The sequence below is a fragment of the Dendroctonus ponderosae genome, unplaced genomic scaffold (genome assembly GCF_020466585.1).
Source record: "Dendroctonus ponderosae isolate FM_Combo_2020 unplaced genomic scaffold, Dpon_F_20191213v2 Dpon_F_20191213_4, whole genome shotgun sequence".
Lineage (NCBI taxonomy): Eukaryota > Metazoa > Arthropoda > Insecta > Coleoptera > Curculionidae > Dendroctonus > Dendroctonus ponderosae.
Window position 1 is genome coordinate 13141634 of NW_026018611.1, and position 7010 is coordinate 13148643.

The 7010-nt window shown below is 32.7% G+C and overlaps 1 protein-coding gene across 3 annotated transcripts in view; it reads right to left on the reverse strand.

The window, feature by feature from the left end:
• The window catches only part of LOC109537788 (synaptotagmin-7), a 136086-nt gene extending 130201 nt beyond the window's left edge, over positions 1-5885 (reverse strand). For all 3 annotated transcript variants that reach the window (XM_048665606.1, XM_048665608.1, XM_048665605.1), the window contains exon 1: positions 5718-5885. The gene's annotated coding sequence lies outside the window, so the exon portion shown is untranslated. The remainder of the gene's footprint in view (positions 1-5717) is intronic.
• Between the last annotated feature and the right edge of the window lie 1125 nt (positions 5886-7010).

Consider the following 7010-nt stretch of genomic DNA (forward strand, 5'->3'; position numbering starts at 1 on the left):
AAATAATTCGTTCTTATTGCGAAATAGGAGCACTATTTATCAATCTGTAATAAAAGACGTGAGGAAATTCTGTCTTTTTTAAAGACAAAAATTTTAGAGGCGAAATACCCAAAAAGAAGTTTTGTAAAAAAACATAAAAAGTATTTTGAAATGCGTAATAGTCAACTGTGAACAAAAGAATCTTACAACTGATTGAGCTAAAATTAAGAATTAAGCAAATAGGCAAACAAGAATGAAATATTAAATAATTTCTGAGCAAAATGTTAATCTTTACTACATGTTGGTGCTTCTGTTAACTTTTTCTTAGTGGCAATATAGACTGAACAAATCAAAACTTCAACACCCTTATCCGATAATGTAAACAGCCTGAAGAAGTGAACGTTTTTGGTGTATTCTGGAAATTTGTACTAATTTGATAACTTTTTTGAGTCTGGAAGAACATACCTACTAACATTAATGCGTTGAGTTCTACTTAAATCAAAATCATTGAATTTTACGGCTTAATCAATTGAATATGTAGCGTTCGATATACAGGGTGTCGCAATAAGGATGTAAGCGGCTGTATCGTGGAAAGTATGTGTTGTAGAGTGATCGGAAAAAAAATTCATAACAAACTTGACTAAAATAATCTGCTGGAAATTAATTTGAAATTTTTCAGATGACCACTAGATGGCGTAATAGCAAATGGTATTTTAAAAAGTCGATTTTATACAGAAATTGTTCCTATAAGTGAAATATCTAGTAAGTTTAGTCAAAAGATCATAAAAACCGTACTACTTTCCTTATGAACTTTTCTTGAAAACGGCTTGACCGATTTCTAAGTTTTTACTATCAATTGAAAGACCAATGAAAACCCTACAATATGTGATCGAACAACAATCTTTCTCATTTTCGATAAATCCGCTGTTCGAAAAAAATTATTTGTTTTATTTTTTCATAAAAATTTCAAATGATACCATCAAATTATTTTACACGCATTCGAAAGCAAAGGAAAAAATGAACCAAACCGCAAAAACCGCATCTCAAAATAATTTCTGGAACCGATTTAATACTTGAAAATAATAAGGGTTGCCTAATTCAAATAACTAAAGTAGGAATTGTCCCTATAAGTGAAACATCTAGTAAGTTTGAAAATAGTGGGAAAAATAAAACAACATTTTTCCTTTCAACGCCTACTTTAATTATTTGAATTAGGCAACCTTTATTATTTCCAAGTATTAAATCGATTCCAAAAATTATTTTATGGTGCGGTTTTTGCAGTTTAGTTCTTTTTTCCCGTGCTTTCGAATGAATGCGGGTAAAATAACTTGATGGAAGTATTTGAAATTTTTGTGAAAAATTAAAACAATGAAAGTTTTTTGAACAGTGGATTTTTCAAATCATGATTAAGATTTATTTTATATCACATATTGTAGAGTTTTAATTGCTCTTTCAATTGATAGTAAAAACTTTGAAATCGGTCGAGTCGTTTCGGAGTTACAGGTTTCTTTGAAGTAAGCGGTTTGACTCTCTCCCCACTCTTTGTTTGACAAGTTAGGAAAAAAGCTCATAAGGAAAATAGTATGGTTTTTTATGATCTTTTGACTAAACTTACTAGATGTTTCACTTACAGCAACAATTTCTGTATAAAATCTACTTTTTAAAATAGCGTTTGCAATTACGCCAACTAGTAGTCATCTGAGCAATTTCAAAATAATTTCCAGCAAATTCTTTTGTTCAAGTTTCTTATAAAAAAAATTTTATCACTCCACTACACATACTTTCCAAGATACAGCCGCTTACCATCTTTATTGCGACACCCTGTATACTAACTTATAACTTCAGTTTCTGTGAAGGCTCTCAAAAGAAACAATAACTTTAGTTTGCGCTTTTATCAACATTCAGTGCACCGTCTTGAAATATGTTAGGCATATATAACTGGTATAAACGTAGCATTGATGCACATATAAAATTCAGTTCACGTGTTTGCAGCTTTATTTAATGACCTTAGCACATTAGAAGAGTGTTTATTGACCGGGAACAAGAACAAAAGGAAGCATAAAAAACTCTATTACATTGTTAAATCAATGAAATAAATGATAGAACACAATAGAATAATTTCAATCTTTCCAGAGTCTGCTTCATTTGTCAAGTTGCAAGCAATTTTTGAACAAACTAAATAGGCTTAACAGTAATTGCAAAATAATAGATATACATGTGGTAAGAATTTCAGCGAATCAATCTTGCTTAAATTGTGATCAATTTTATTGTAGCATACAGTTTGGCGTATCAGACGAAAACATCTGGTAGCTTAGAGTATCTATAAACATTATGCTCAATTCCATTTAAAGGCATTTCGTCATTTTCTCCGAATAGCGAGGTAATACTTTCGGAACAAAACGGCAAGAAAGCTAATGAGTATTCTAAACTAGAAAACACGGGAAATTGTTCTGTATATTGAACAACTTATCATTTTTAGACTATTTAGCTCGACGAGAACGCAAAAATTAACATATTTTTGGTTTCGTCCCAAAATAACTTAGCAATATTACGACAAGTTGAGGCATTTGAAAATTCATACAAATAAATTCTCACTGCTTTTAATTTTAGCTGTTCTACTAGCCAAATTCTGATCTGGAAGGCTTTGAGTGCAAATCTTACACACAGAAACATTACGCCACTATAACACTGTTTCATAGTTAACACCGGCTCTTTTGAGTGCAGGGAGTTGCCACCAAATAGCAGCAATCTTCTCCTTACAAGCGTCATACATTAGCAAGTAACCAGTACAATGTTTTTTGCATAATTTATATATCGCATCATCAGAAATTCGAATGTTGAGCAGAGGAAGTTTAAAGTAAAGTAAATTTCATTTACCAAATATTTCCCCAAACCAGACAGTTCTCTTGTCCAAAAGTTACTCTCAAGACTTGAAAAAAATCCATAGTTTTGGAGTAATTGAAAATTTCCCAAACATGTGCTTGATCAAATCGATCGACTTTTCAATAAGCTTGATTGCTAACTGCTATATTTTGAGGGATGTTCTATGTCGTAAAAATAATCGAGAACTTCTTAGAAAAATACAAGAAGCGAATTCCGAGCGTAGGTGGATCACAAGATCTGAGAGTAGAGAAACAAAGCACATGAAAAAAGTAGTTCAATTTGGTCATACCCATGAATTAAAGATTGGAAATCGCTCTAAAACTATTGACCTTCACAAAAACTCTCCGAATATTTGTGTATTCGAAAACTGTTCCAATTGTTGTTACAGTTACCTTCTAAAAGGATTCGGCCTGTAAATCCTTAAGCGTTCCAGTTATATCGCTCAGAAAGCAAATGTTTCCAAATAGGTTGTTTGTCGGATTAGTATGCTGGTCAAATTTAAATGAAACCGGTTTCGGTTGAATATTTAAAAAATAAATACTCATTGAGAGGGTGGTAATGTTTTTTGATTGTTGAGGACACCCTTAAAGCCTCCCAGCTTCATATTGGATCATTTTGTATACGTAAAATATTTTATGTGCCGTCTTAAAATGCGCATACATTTTATCATAATTTGATAGCGAAAGATCTAGTTTTCAAGTAAACAAGTTGGTATGCTTGCAGCCTAATTTGAGTGATCCAGATAAAAGCCAATATTATTTTTTGTAATTCCGAAAATCAACAGCGGCAACATAAATTTTAATGTTTGTATATGCATGCGGCGCTTGATATCAAATAAGGGAGATTCCTGTTTTAGTGATGTGGAAATGTAATATTTAGTTTTGCTTTTATAATTGCTTTGGCAACGAGCCTCGATTTTCAGATGTTATTATTTTAATATAAGTTCTTAATAGTTCGCGATTGTGAACGTTACTTCACTCAATCAAAAATAGATTCTATATTCTGTTTTTTTTAGTCCTCACTGATCAAACAAGCCGAAGCCATTATCGATGTAAATGTTGACATATCGGTGGCTAATGCTGATAGGGCGAAAGCCACAAAAAGTAAAAAATTATACTTTTGTGCGAAAACACAAAAACCTAACATTACCAAATGTTGCCAACTGATTACAAATAATAAAAATTCACCAAAAACAAAAATATGTCTTCGTAGGGGTACCCATTGTTCAAGCATACGATTTTAAGTGCTTTAACTTGTTTCCCCAAAGAGTAGGATAGCACCTTTCAGGTAACGGTTTGGAACAATAGCATGTTTTCTCATCGGATTTTTCAAATGAAATTGTTTTAAACTTCTTGGTAATTTTTTAACTTAGTTTCACTTAATACGCACGCACAAATCTTATTCCCATCGTCAACAGCTACGCATATCACAGAAAAACGATAGACTAACATCGCATTAACTTGAAGTCAAGTTTGATGTAGTTGAATCTTTCCTATCTTTAGAAATAGTTTCTGACGTATACTTTTCTGTTCAATTATGGTTGAAGTGTACGCAAGTTTTCTTTGAATAAACGGATAATAAATGAAATAACAGAATGAACGTTTCTGTGGTCTGAAATGAAATAAATCAACGATTGCTCAACGTTTTATAAGTATTATTGCTTTAGATTCAATTCAGTATATTGATATATTTCGTGCAGTAAAAATCCTTATGCGGAAGCTTATTTTCCTAATTTAACAGGCTATGACCCACAATTTATAAAATAATCCTTGCGCTTCACACATATACGAAATGTTATTCAAAAGTACGGCAGTACATATTCAAAAATATGTGCATTACACATTATATGTGCGAGAAGCACAATGATTTTTCTATGAGTTGTGGGTCATAGCCGGTTGAATTATGAAAATAATATAATATTTGTCTTTTCAAATTTGCTTTTATGTTTCAGCTTGTTACTTACAATTAAAAGTTACTTACTTAGCTATTTAATTACAATTGAAAATTACTTAAAACTTAATATATGCCTTATTTGAACTACATTTTGAATCTGTATAAAGCAGCAAGATAGTTCTCATAACTTCATAGGCTATGATCCACAAGTCATACAGAAATCCGTTTTTTGCACACATTTACAAAATATATTTCAAATTACGACATACCCTGTGTTTTAAGTCGTTTTTAATTCTAAAACAATATGATAAATGATAAATCTGATTTCAGGAACGGACGATTTTAAGTTCTCAGCAATTTTGAATTGTAATTAAAGCTTTAGCAAAATAAAAACCTGCATTGGGTAATGTGTAGAAAAAGGCTATCGACCCAATAGGTCTTTCTGCCATAAAATTCATAAAATAACTTAAATTTGAAAACAGTACTCTACAGTACTAGATAAAGTTTCGTATGGATTTCAGAGGAATAAAATTAAAGAACAAATAAATTTCATGCATTTCATAAGATCAGAGAAAGTAACATATGGTAAGCATTCGGAAGTATCGACAGTGAACACATCCACTACTTAAGTATCGAAATGATATCCACAAATAAATATTTTCACAATTCAAAAATGTATGATTGAAATTTCATTAAAAATTAGGGATGTTAGGAAACTCGTACAAGCGTCCCTTTTGAATCTTCAACAAGCTCAGTTAATTTGGTAATTTTCGAAAAATCACATACACATTTTCCGATTTAATGGAAACAAGAATGAAAAATTAGAAGAAGGTAATCGTTTAAATACAAAACATAAATTTGACCAAGTATTACGGCATTCATAAAAAAAACATAATTGGCAAGTATACATACATTAAAATTTAAAGCATTTTACAAAAATCTGTTTGCCCCATATAACCAACCATAGACGATTGACAGCAATCGCGATTCGTCACGTTAACACAGCACGTAATAACAATGTAGCCGCGGCCAATCACAGCTATAACAGTAACAATTGACAGCAAATGTCTGAAGCGAAAGCAAAGACGCAACAACGTTCGTGTTTTATCACGCGAACCGCCGCCGCGTTCTCCGATTCGCAACTGTCTAGGCCACCATGGCACACTACCACTTGTGGCGCGATTTTTCTGGGCTAGCGGGGTGGAGAGGGGCGCATGAAACATGCAACACGCACCCTTTAGTGGAGAATTTAGACTTGGAGCGAATATTGATACTATTCGCTTTTTTTTTTAGGCTGTGTCAAATGTTCGAGCCAAGCTACAAGCCAAGGAAAAACTATTTCGCTGGTAAAATTTGCGGTGCTTTGACACCTTTGTTTCAGCAGTTTCCTTCCTAATGTTTTAATCGCATGTTTTAGAAACTGTTGCTGTCATTATACTTGTTGGTCATTTTATGTCTGGTCTTTGAGATGTCGTGCGACCCTCACTTCTTTGACTATTTTCCAAAGCGTCTGTTTGTTATTCATTTAATGGTTAATGGTAAATTGTATGACTCTGGTCCGTCAGCAATGAAGCCGCAGTTCTTTGAGTACAAGTACAATGTAACCATCATATGATTATGTTGTAGGATTGTACGAAACAATGGAAAAATTGCATTCTGCTTACAATTAAAGCCCAAAATGTAAACCAAATGTTCCCATAGAGGGTGAACCAAAAGTGCCTTCATTCATTTAAAAGGGTTACAATGAGGCTTACTTTCAAAGTACAAGCAACCTTTTTTAATTTGCGCTTGTTTTTTAAAGCGATTTAAAGGACATTTGAAAGACGCTACGTTGTCATTTCGCAAACTAGAAGTGTATTTTCTGTTCGACAAATTGACGATTTAATGAAATTTTAAAGAAAAATCATAAGGGCGATCAGTTTACGCAAGAATCTGGTGACATATATGTTACCGTTTGAGTGTATTGGTGATAGTAAAACTGGAAATTGTTGTTCAATTTCGTTTCAATGCTGCTGAAAACTTCCCACGCTTAAAACTTTTGAAGATTTACCTTTTCGAGGTAAAGCAGTAAGGATCTCCTTATTTACTTTAAGCAAATTCGTACTTCTGTTAACGAAAAATCTCACTGAACAACTGAAACTGGCAGCACCTGAGTAGCTGATTACTGAAGATTACAGACTTGTGTCTTGAAGCTTGATCTCATATTGTTTGCAAGGTTTTGTATCCAGCAATATTTTAATGAAAGGCCCGGTGTC